The following is a 12,500-nucleotide window of genomic DNA, read 5'->3' as shown; positions in this document are numbered from 1 at the left end:
GGGGGGAGAAAGAACGAGAGCCTCTGTGGGATCATTAGTTCATTTAGCGCTGGAGGAAGTCTGGGGGCCGATAACTCAGGCCGGTGGAGGGAGGGAGCACCACCCTGGCGTTCTTGTCCTATGTAAGCGCCAGCGGAAAATTGTGCTTTACGTTTAGACAGATGACCTCAAATTGCCTCTTCATTAGTAATCTCGGTTATTGATCCACGGCGTCCCACGTAACCCTCCGCCTCCTTCGTGTGCATTAGCGGCCCACGGAATGTTTGCCGCGTGAATTATTGAGAGGATCTGTATGCTGGCAGGCGGAGGAAAGGGGAGAGGAGATGAGGGAGGGGGTCGGCAAAGGAGGGAGGGCTGGAGAGGGAGAGAATAGGGTGAGTGGTGATGGCAGGCACTTGGGGGTGACGGCAGGCATTGGGTGGGTGACGGTAGAAATTGGGGGATGCCGTAAGGCAGGGTGGGGGTGACGGTAGGTGGAGGTGACGGCTGACAGGTGAGGGTGACACGAGGCAGTGTTGAGCAGGTAAGACTGTGACGGAAGAAGGAAAACAAGAAAAAGAAGAAAACAAGAAGAAAAAGAAGAAATAAAATAATGATGAAACTCAAAGAAGCCGCGGAAAGCTTTAAAATGCTTGCCATGAAAGAAAATGATGTGATGGTAAACTAAGACAAATGTGCATATAATGAAAGTGTGCTCGGGAGTGTTTGAACGATGAGGGGGAGGTGCAGTGGTGTTAAAGTAAGGAAGAGAGAGACGTGGAAGAGACGGTGGAAGAGGAAAGGAGGAAAGGAGACGAGAAAGAGTAAGAGGAGGAAGAGAAGTTGGGGTTGATGGGTGAAGGTCAGAGAAATGTGGTGGGGAGAGACAGGGCGAGGAGGAGAAAAAGGGTGGCACTCCCTGTACACACAGCAGGAATTTGTCAAGATGATCGCCTCCTTATCGTGGACGGCGCCGCTATCTTGTCGCGGCGGTGCCAGTGTGATAGAGAGAGACATTGATGGTTTACTCCAGTCGCCGCGAGTCGGCCTCGGGGACAGATAGTACCCGACCCCTCGCCTAATAAAAGGGACACCAGGCTAATATCCCAGGAATTTATGAAACCTCGAAAAGACAACAGGGACGGTTGGGAGGCAGAAATGCCGAATGCGAATGAGAATGGATGGATAGATGACGGAGATATAACGATACAATGACAATAAATTACAATAATAACGCTCTTTTTTACACATAACGAGCTTTTGTCTTTCCTCCTTGCGTTGGTCTGCCATGACACACTGCGGGGCCACTCGGAGGCAGGCGAAGGTCACAAGAAGGCAAGGAAGTCTTTACCTGTGCCTTGCCTTCCCCTCCTGTTACCTAATCTGTCCTGTTCTGCCTTGCCTTTAAGTGTCCTGCTTTTCCGTGCCCTGCCCTGCCTTATACTTTCCGTCCTTGCCCTGCCCTGTCTCTCGTGGTCGTGCCCTCACTCCCCGCCGCCGCCTGGACACGACACAGCTCACCACCACGATAAATAAACCGTCCAGTCTCGCCATGAGCGTCCGCCTCACTGCTTGCTCGATTAGGCAGCTTAATGAGGGACTGACTGGCTGCCATCGACCGCTTCACTGAACAAAGATAACCTGATGCTGGCGCGCTTCCGCCGCCTCCGCCTACTTCTCCTTCTCCTCCTTCTCCTCCTCCTCCTCCTCCTACTTCTCCTTCTTCTCCTCCTCCTCCTCCTCCTCCTCCTCCTCCTTCTCCTCCTTCTCCTCCTCCTTCTCGTCTTTCTTTCATTATTTTCTTCTCATGTCTCACTGCTTCTGCTTCCCTGATTATTTTCTTTCCTTGATGCATCTTCTCTCAATTACCTACTCGTTTTTGCTTTCTCCCACTACTGCTCCTCCTTCTCTCCTCCTCCTCCTTCCTTCCTCTTTTCTCTTCTCTCCTCCTGCTGCTGCCCCTCCTCCTCCAGCTGCTGCTCCCCTGTGCCATGCCCAGTAGCCTGTACTTTGGAGGACTCGCGTGACGGCAGCGCAAATAACTCAGGCCGGCAATTTTGGAGGTACTTCTTAGGAGCCGAGCGTGGCGCCTTCCACTGAGCCATAGGAACGGTCATTAGGAATCCATCCATTGCCTGACGCGGTTGATTGTAATGTTCCCTAAGTATAATTGGCCCGTTTTGACGAAGCTATTTGTTTTTATCAGGCATTTATCCACAATTTGGCCGGAGATGAACGGGTTGGTAATGGACAGATCAAATAGTTCAAATGAGGTTTTAAGTCGGGGTATCATGGGAGCTTTACCTCCGCATCCTTCAGCCGGGCCAGTCATAAGAATGCTGCGCACATCATAACAGCCTGAGGAACACTCGGACAGAAGGGCTAACTGCAGCATCCATGACGATAATTGAGGCTTGAGAAATCGCTCGGGTTGAGATACAAGGACGGATAACACACAGACGTTCTCTATTTCTTTCTTTCTCTCTCTCTCTTTCTTTTTTTTTTTATGGTAGACCACAGCCTCTCTCTCTCTCTCTCTCTCTCTCTCTCTCGACGGGCAGGTGGAAGATGCGTGGATGGCTAGATGGTTGGATGAGTGGATGAGAGACTAGGTGAATGGGTGGTTGGGTGGATGCGAGGCTCGATGGATGAGTGGCTGGATGAATGGGTGGGTAAGAAGTTATGTGGATGGGTAGATGGATGATGGATGATAAAATGGATGAGTGGATGGCTTAATGACTAAGTAAGATGTTGGTTGAGTGGATGAATGGATGGTCAGGCAGGTGGATGGGTGAGTGGATGAATGGATGATGATAATACAAGTTTGCCGTGCTTATTAACAAAGATGAAATAATTATGACAGCTTGTGAGTACAGAGCATCAACATTTTCTTAAATACACAAGTAGTCGTGGAGAAAATTACGAAAGAACAAAAGCTTATGGCAGATCACAAAGGATATTCTATAGCTTCGAAGCACACACACACACACACACACACACACAAATAAACCACTATCACCACCACCACTACCACCACCATGACCAATACCACTACCACCACCACCACCACCACGACCAATACCACCACCACCACCACCTCGACCAATACCACCACCACCACCACCACCACCACCACCACCACCGCCACCATCACCTCGACCAATACCACCACCACCACCACCACCACCACCAAGACCAATACCACCACCACCAGCACCACCTCGACCAATGCCACCACCACCACTACTACCACCACCACCGCCACCACGACCAATACCACCACCACCACCACGACCAATACTACCACCACCACCACCACTACCTTGACCAATACCATCACCACCACCACCACCTCGACCACCACCACCACGACCAATACTACCACCACCACCACCACTACCTTGACCAATACCATCACCACCACCACCACTACCACCACCACTACCACCAATACCAGCACCACCACCACCACCACTACCTCGACCAATACCACTACCACCACCACTACCACCACCACCACCAATACCACCATCACCACCACTACCTTTAGGATTAATGTTAAGTTTCTCCCCACCCCCTATGTACATTTTCAGTTTGTTAACTGCCTAAATAATAAACCGTTTATTATTATTATTATTATTTTATTATTACACACAATCACTCAAGTCCCATCGCGAGCACGCTAAGTAAAGCATAAAAAAAAGAAAGAATGTAAAATAAAATATGAAAAGCTGGAGTCTAAAGAAGAAGAAAAGAAAGACCAAATTTACGCGTATCATGAACAAAAATAAAATAAAACTCGTCTTACTCCTCTTCAGAAAAACGAACATTAAAAACATCACAAAATTTTATGTACAACTAAGATCCCGAACCAATATATTTCCAAAGCAGATGGACATAATAAGAGCAAGATTAGGGAGAGAAATAAGACAGACGTGTATAAGAAAGTGTTGGTGTCGGGCCGGAGAGATGGGTGAGGGTGACCAGAAGGGCGCATAGAGAGGGCGAGATAAGGAGAGCTTAGCGAGAAGAGATGCGAGACATATACGAGACAACAGAGAATTTTAATGAAGAGAAGAGGGCGAGGCTGCGTAGAGAGAGAGAGAGAGAGAGAGAGAGAGAGAGAGAGAGAGAGAGAGAGAGAGAGAGAGAGAGAGAGAGAGAGAGAGAGAGACCGAAGGGAATAATATTGCTAACATGGTGATAATTAATTTTACTGAAAGGTAGAGACTAGACTGTTATGACCACACGAGAAGAAAATATTACGTATAATCAAACGAGTGTTCAGGCAATCGTTACTAAAGAAATGTACATAAAGAAAAAAAATAACGTTGAGAATATCAAAAGAACAAAGTTTTACGGAGCCAAAAATGAAGATAACTTATGTAATGATATTCATGTAAAATAAACTAGAATATGGAGCTGAAAACTCTCTCTCTCTCTCTCTCTCTCTCTCTCTCTCTCTCTCTCTCTCTCTCTCTCTCTCTCTCTCTCTCTCTCTCTCTCTCCCTCCTTATACTACCCTGCATCTCATACCTTAGATAAAACTATGTACCTTATTACAAATAGTTTCGATAGAACCAACAGGTAAGCTGCTGTTTGCCCATCCTCTCTCTCTCTCTCTCTCTCTCTCTCTCTCTCTCTCTCTCTCTGGTAATCCGTCAGGAGATAATCAGCGGCTTGCGGGACAAAGGATGACACGCTGCATTGTGCTGTCCGCGGCGGTGCGCTCCCGGGGCGTGGCCAGCTGTCCCAACACTCACTCTCACACACACGGTAAACGCAAACAAAAAGGCAGATAATCCATAGCCCACGACTTTCGGGGAATTGTCACACGTTTCTATTAATATTTTTAGGAAAGGGACACGAACATGCTAGTGCGCGCGCACACACACACACACACACACACACACACACACACACACACACACACACACACATACAACGGGATAGTAACTTAACTACGTATCTTATCCTTTATCGTTTTATTTCTATTCATTTATTTTATAGATCACAGGGAGACTGTCCAAGGTAAAAACAAAAAACTCTACATACATACGTGCCCCTCATGTATTTGCTCTTACAACCTACACGCACGTACACCACAACCGCCACGACTTCATTTGCAGTAACTTGTTGAGGGCGTAATTCTATACAAGAGTCTTGCGGCGTTCAACAAAAAGGGAAGGTTGTTTTGAAGGTCACGGGAACGCTGTCGATCGCCCACATGCAAGGAGGAGGAAGAGGAAAAAAAGGAGGAGGAAGAAGAGGGGGAATAGGGGAATGTGGGGAACGAGGAGATGGAGGAGGATGAGGATGTGATAGAAGAATGATAAGGAGGAGGAGGATGAAGAGGAGGGTGAGGAGGATAACAACAGAAAAGATAGAGAGAAGAGGGAGAAGAGAGCGATAAAAAAAAAACGAAAAATGAAGACGAGTGGGAGAAAAAGGAAAATTAGGAGGTGGAGGAGGAGGAGAGAAAAAGCAAGCAAAACAAAAGATAAAAAAAGAAGAAGAGGAGAAAGAAAAGAAAGAAGAGGAGAGCAAGAAAAGGAGGAAGAGGAGAGAGAGGAGACAGGTGGAGCGGGCGTGACAGGTGAGTGTGGGGGACGGGCGGCCAGCAGGTGGTTCCTTGCCCTCATCTCATCCCTGCCACGCTCCCTCCCACCTCTGCTTCCTCCTGCCACTCACACCTCTGCACTGCGCTCCTGCTGCCTCCCCTATGATAGCGAGGAGGAGGAGGAGGAGGAGGAGGAGGAGGAGGAGGAGGAGGAGGAGGAGGAGGAGGAGGAGGAGGAGGAGGAGGAAGGAGGAGGAGGAGGAGTAAGAGGCTAAAATCCCTTGAAGAGATGACGAGCAGAACTGCATTGAAAATCATAAAATATAATAAAAAAAATATCACCACCACCAGTACCACCACCACCACCCCCGCCACCACCACTGCTGCCACTGTAAAGAGTAAAGAGTACTGCCCTTTGGACGTGAAAGGGTGGAGGTTTTCAGTCCGTAAATGGTCAAAATAACCACCAGACGGATAAGGCACTGTCGAGCAGCGGCTTTTTTTTCTCCATTCCCTGTGTGTCATAACGCTTCGTCACGCAGTGTCGGAGGCTTTCGCTCACCGTGGACGCGTCACTCAGGGAGGCAGGTGGTGGTGGTGGTGGTGGTGGTGGTGGTGGTGTATGTTTGCTCTTAAGCGGTTTATCATTTGTGTTTTGTTTCGTTTTGTGTTGGTTTCAAGCCTAAAAGTGTAAGTGTATGTGTGTGTGTGTGTGTGTGTGTGTGTGTGTGTGTGTGTGTGTGTGTGCGCGCCTACGTCCGTGCGTGTGCGTGCGTGCCTCGCCTCACATCACACACGTAATTACTTTGCCTTCACCTAAACACAGCCTGACAAGAAGATAAAAAAAAAAGGAAAATGGAGGAAAAAAAAAAAACATTCGGAAATTAATCTTACACAGATCGCTGCACGTTAAGAAACGAAAAAAAAAAAAAATGAAAGACTCGTATGATCAGGTGACGGAAGAAGGAAGGGCCAGGTGGAGGAAGGAAGAGGGCAAGAGGGTGTGTAGGGCAAGACCTGCGAGTAGGCAAAAAGGCAAAGGTTGTTGGGAGAGGGAGAGAGAGGGAAGGTGAAGAAGGTTAATGAGGCAAGGGAAGTGAAGGAGTGAGTGAGAGACTGAGTGAGTAGATCGCGTCGCATATATTTTTTTTTCATACAAGTGGAAGCTGCTCGAGGCTCCACAGGGAAAAAAAAAAGACAACACAGAACCATTAAAGAGATTGGAACACGGGACTGAGGTGAAGCACAGAGGTTCTTACTGTTACTGGCCCGCGGGTGACGAGAGAGAGAGAGAGAGAGAGAGAGAGAGAGAGAGAGAGAGAGAGAGAGAGAGAGAGAGAGAGAGAGAGAGAGAGAGAGAGAGAGAGAGAGAGAGAGAGAGAGAGAGAGAGAGAAACGAACTTTCTTCACTAATAACGGCCATTAAGTGACTGGCTGCAGATTCTAGAAAGAGGAAACATGTCTGAAGAAGAGAGGGGAAGAAAAGTATATAGTATGTTTATAAAAGAAAAAAACTTTTACACTACAAGAAAAAAATAAACCGCTAATATCCTTCCATCCACAGTATAAAGTATTAATTCATCTCGTAACTGGTGGAGTGAATTGATAATCTTCACCTCTCCATGAGCTAAGAAAAAAAAAAAATGAGACGGTGATTCGCGAGCCATTAAGCCGCACCGTGTTGCTTGTAATCGCTCCTAAACAATTGTTCATCTGACGCGGGCTGGGCGGCACATGGACGGGGCCAGGCGCACATCACTTATCACATTAGACACACTGCGGCGGGAACCTACTGGCACTGTCCCAAGGATTTTTCTGATGAGAGGTTAGAAACAGACTTAACTTGTATAGGAAGAGAAAAACTATATAATGGTGATTACAGGTTCTTGGTTCTGAGCGTCTCGTCTTATGAACAAGTATGAAGATAATGCTAAAGTTTTCCATAGTCATTGGGGAAAGTTAATAACGTACGTGTGTGTGTGTGTGTGTGTGTGTGTGTGTGTGTGTGTGTGTGTGTGTGTGTGTGTGTGTGTGTGTGTGTGTGTGTGTGTGTGTAATTACGGAGGAAGAGAGAGAGAGAGAGAGAGAGAGAGAGAGAGAGAGAGAGAGAGAGAGAGAGAGAGAGAGAGAGAGAGAGAGAGAGAGAGAGAGAGAGAGAGAGAGGATGATTAGAGGTATCTCCCCCACATTAAGGTAATGGCCGGGAAAGCTACCAGAAGTTTGCTCAGGCCGCAGTCTGTCGCTACCTAAGCGGTGGTCACGCTGCAAAATAACAGAGCGGCCAGAGTCAAGGTGGCCGGGGGCGCCGCGAGCACAGAAGGGAGGGGCGGCTGGCATACACACACACACACCAGGCAATAGTCCCATCACGACGTGCCTTGAATATTTATAACATCCGTCTCTCGTGCGTCTTCCGAGGGCGGGACCTCCTCGTGGGCGTTGCTCTGCCCTCCGCCCTGCCCGCCCGCTGCCCTCACGCCCGCATGGACCTGTTTGGCGGTGCGCGTTCATCGCCACAAGAGGCCTTACTTCGCCGCCTTCGAGTGTGTGGGTATCTAAATGCGTCTATGCATATGCGTGTGACGATTTGTAAACGCATCACCCCGGCGGCCCGCGCATCCGTCTGAGTCAGCCCTTCGTCAGGTAGTGGCGTGGTGGCCTTTGGTGGCCAGTGCTCCCTTCTCACAATATTTCGTCCATTTTTGGCAAGCTTCGGACTTGAGGCGGTCTCTGACAAACAACTTTGTCGAGAAGGTGAGGAGGAGAGGAAGGGGGGAAGAGGAAGGGGAAGGGAGGGGAAGGGAAGAACAAAAAATATTTATTATTACGAACATCAGAAATTGTTTTGTCCCTGAGTAAAATATGGAGACTCGGTGACAGGTCCTGATATGATACGAGAAGGGGACTTGACGCGGCGATAAATCATGCCCTTGTGCACACCTAAACAGACACCAAAATAATTCACTCGCGACGCAAATCTGAAAAAAACGGTATTACCTGCGTCCTTAGCTCCCGCCCTCCTCTGTCTTGAAATATCACCTTCACGACTAACACCTCACTGCCGAGCACGTCGTAAGGATGACGGGTGTGGGTGGGAGCAACTCTGTTCGTACGGACACGAACCAAAGCGTTGTTTGACACCGATATAAAAGTTTATCGTAAAAACAAATGCCTCGAGCCACTCGTATTGTATCGCTGCAACGTGGCTACGAGTAATGTCTGCCGCGTGTAACAGATAAGGGCGCCGTGCTTCCACTGATAACTAACCGCTGCACACGTCAAAAACAGGTATTTCCGGTCGAGTACAAAGCGACACCTTCTTCCTCCTCGTTCCCCTCCCCGCCCCCCCCTTCCCCTCTCCTTGATACTTGGCCACATCCTGGCAAAACAAAGCAGACAAAAAAATCTTTACATTTTGTCGTAGGAGCGTAAGACAACAAATTCTTATGGCACTAAATCTCTGTAAAAGGGATAAATATACAAATCCCGCACCGGACACCGATGAAGCGATACCGACTTGTGTGGTTAATGGAATACAAGGCAGACGTCATTCAGTTTCATAGGCCAGCAGAGAGAAGTGGGAGGGTCTTACGGAGGCCACGCTTGTCTTAGGCCTCCGGGTATGCCTGAGGGAGAAAACTTGACAGATTCCTCTCTACCCCCGAGTTGTCACAGAGAAGGGAAAGGCAGGAGAGAAATAATGAGAGGTAGAAAATAAAGTGAAGGGAGTGAGGAAGAGAGAAAGGCACAAAACGTTGCATTTTATCACTTAACGCAACTCTGAGCATTGCTTTTTCAAGTTTTCTCACCGACTTTATATCTATTTCCAGTTTTCATTGTACATTTTCCTCTTTTCCTCCTTAATCTTTTCTTCCTTAATCTAGTTTTTATTAATTTTCCTTACCATTCTCTTCTCCGCTGTCCCTGTTCCCTACACTCACGCCCATGACACCTGACACTGAACAGTTTATTGGTGATCACCGGCGTCGCTGTCACGTGAGACTGAAATGGAGAGAAACGCACCTTGTTGGTTCTCTCCTCTTTTTTTTTTTTCCTCGCCTCGTGTCGCCTTCGAAGTGTCGTGTCTGGCGTCTCCATTCTTTTTTCACTCCAGAAGATGAACAATCCCACAGGGAGTGGGAAGAAGGGGAGGGGTGCAGAAACTCAAATCTTTTATTGGCATGATCTCTTTTTTACAGCTGAACATGTTGTCTATATATGGATATGAATAGCGTCGTATTTCGCGTAACATTAAAGATTCAGCAACAAGTACAAGCACACCCTGTCTGCATCCCCCCCGCTTGGAAAATGCACCTTGCATTCCATCCCGGCCCCCCGAAGCCTCAGGGAGGAATCCGATGCAACAGGCACTTAAAAACACTAATGATACGCTGATTACTCCCCGTCTTCCACTTTATTGTGTTGAGAGCCCCGCGCAGGCAGCCGGGGACTCCTCACTTAAACCGAATGATTACAGGCTATTTAAGCTTCCAATTTATGTTCTCTTGCGGACAGCCATCGCTAAGTGCTCGATAATTTTGTTCTTTACCTGCAATTAATATCGGCGGCGGCGCGCGCATAAAGCCGCGCACCTGGCCATGGGTCTTATCTACTGAGATCTTAATCGAATCAGATGGTAATCCTAATCTACGGGGCTCCCCCTTCTGATTGGCCACTCCCGTAAATTCTCATTATGCCTTCACGCTCCCTGGCGGCGACAATTCATGCTCTCCGCGACCCGAGGCCGAGTTGGGCCGAGAGGGATGAGGTGAAGTGGCCGGGCGCGTCCCGACCACTTGGTGAAAATTATTTCAGATTCATCGGCAAGAATGGATGTTTGATTTTCGCGATGGATGGCGGCGTAGCCTCCAGGGAGACCCAGCTTGCCAACCTTAGGTATTTATGGCCGCGCTGGGCCGTGCATTAAGCAGGAGACCCCCGTCCACGCCTCTATACTTTATCGTTCCCCTCTGAAGTATATCTTCCCTTCGGCGGCTTACCAGTTGCGAATAATGAGACAATTTATACGTGACTAAGTTTCAGTGATGGAATGTAGCGCGGGGCAGAGGAGCACTGTGCTAAATGAGGTGGTGGTTGCATGCCATACCTTAGGGAATCTCTTCACGGAACACCAAGCCTACTGCTGTTTTTCTCTTGAGTAAGTAACCTGCTCTATCTTTACTCATTTAGCTACAAAGGAACAATCGGCTTCCTTCGAACCCCATCCCTCACGCTGCCTTCGTGTGTGTGTGTGTGTGTGTGTGTGTGTGTGTGTGTGTGTGTGTGTGTGTGTGTGTGTGTGTCTCTCTCTCTCTCTCTCTCTCCACAGCGTTTTGTTCTCGTTGCGTCATTACAGTGTGCGCTACCGCCGTTTAGCCAAACCTGACAACGAAGAACAGAATTCTGCTACGGGTCGCTTGGAATGAAAAATTGCGGGCAGCATTATTTATGGCTGAGCTACAATGTTGTTGCCTGTGTGGAGAATGCGGTTTTAAATAGCAATATTTTACTGAGTGCGCCGGATAAACACCTAGCTGATGGGATGAAAGTGAATATTTTTTTGGACAGTATTTGTTATTCATCACATCTCTGGATTCCTTCACAAAGCGTGGTTCGGGCGTCGTGGCGGCGACGCTGTTCTGGCGTTGGCGGCGGTGTCATGCTGTCAGTGGCAAACTCGGTAGCTCCTGTTGCGGGGTGACAGTTTTGCGTTTCTAAAAAAAAAATACTGCGTTTTAAAACTGTCTTGTCACATCTGTGAGTTAAGTTTGCTCTTTTGTGGGTGTATCGTAGTGTCTGAGGCTCGGCAAGTGGTTTCCTTGCGTCGTGAGTGCAGTACCAAGGCTTCGAATTTACACATTTCATGTTCCCAGCGGAGGTGTTTGGACGAGGCCCTGAGTATTTCCCCCCGCGGTGCTACGCTCCACCTTGGTGTTATTGTTTTACGCGTATCGAGAGAAGACGAGCTACTCCAGCTTTTCGTCTCAACACTAGATATGTTGCCTTGAGTAGCAGAGGCTCTCCCTCAAACACTCCCGACACGCTGCCAGCACACTCAAGGGTTTGCCTGCAGGAGTGGTGACAGTAGCTTCCCCTGCGGGCAAGACAGATCTCTCAGCCACGCTCCTCCCAAAACACAGACTCTGAAGACAACGCCACGTACGGCGATTGGCGAAAAAATGCTCTCATAAGTAGCATTTTTTAAGTATCTTAACAGGTAAGTGTCTGACACCTTATCTTAAGGCGTAGTTTCTACTCAATAAATTTCGATTACGAGGTGGGTCCGCAGCGCACCTCGCGGTATCCCACCTGACACTCCTCGTCGAGTGGAGGCAGCCTGACAGTAGCCAACACTGAGTCCCACGATCCTTAACTCTCATAATGAGCCATAAAATCAAAGGTGACTTAATTATCGCCTTTGGCACCCCGGGACAGGAGAATGTGGTTAACAGGCTCACCGGACCCAGTCTACGTTCTGGCTAGTCCGGGAGTCTGGTTATTGTTACGTTAGCCGGTTCGGCTCCGGCTTCGAGAACCTGCAGGAGGCTTCAAAAACTTGAGGAGCTCACGTGGGCACAACTAAACCACAGACGGCACACAGACTGTTCATCTTTCACCTACAGGCCTCAGCAGCCACCCTATTCAGGGACGTCTGTCGCAACACTAATTGTCGTGCCCCTCAGTGCCTGAAGCGCAATACCAGTGAGTCAGGATCGCCTCCTCCTCCAGCTGCTGCTATTACTCATCCTGTTTTTCCTTCCTGGTACTCCACACACAGCTCAAACCACGTGGTAACACACACACACACACACACACACACACACACACACACACACACACACACACACACACATTTAGAATGTAAATACTAAATCTCCCAAGCTACAACATTTTAGATCAAACACCTCCAAGTGTTAACAAGGAATGTGTTTCTGTTTTGGTCTCAAGGTTGTGCTCGTTT

At 48.4% G+C, this 12,500-nt stretch overlaps 1 long non-coding RNA gene across 2 annotated transcripts in view; it reads right to left on the bottom strand.

The window, feature by feature from the left end:
• LOC135100333 (uncharacterized) overlaps positions 1–12,500 on the bottom strand; it is a 62,629-nt gene that overhangs the window by 44,926 nt on the left and 5,203 nt on the right. Inside the window, exon 1 of one of the 2 annotated variants that reach the window (XR_010268613.1) lies at positions 8,537–8,849. The exons of the other annotated variant lie outside the window; for it this stretch is intronic. This is a non-coding gene — a long non-coding RNA (uncharacterized LOC135100333). Of the gene's footprint in view, positions 1–8,536; positions 8,850–12,500 lie in introns of those variants that run through there. 2 annotated transcript variants of the gene reach the window in all.

Source organism: Scylla paramamosain, chromosome 5, assembly GCF_035594125.1.
Source record: "Scylla paramamosain isolate STU-SP2022 chromosome 5, ASM3559412v1, whole genome shotgun sequence".
NCBI classification, from domain to species: Eukaryota; Metazoa; Arthropoda; class Malacostraca; order Decapoda; family Portunidae; genus Scylla; species Scylla paramamosain.
This window is presented reverse-complemented; position numbering and strand designations above follow the sequence as displayed.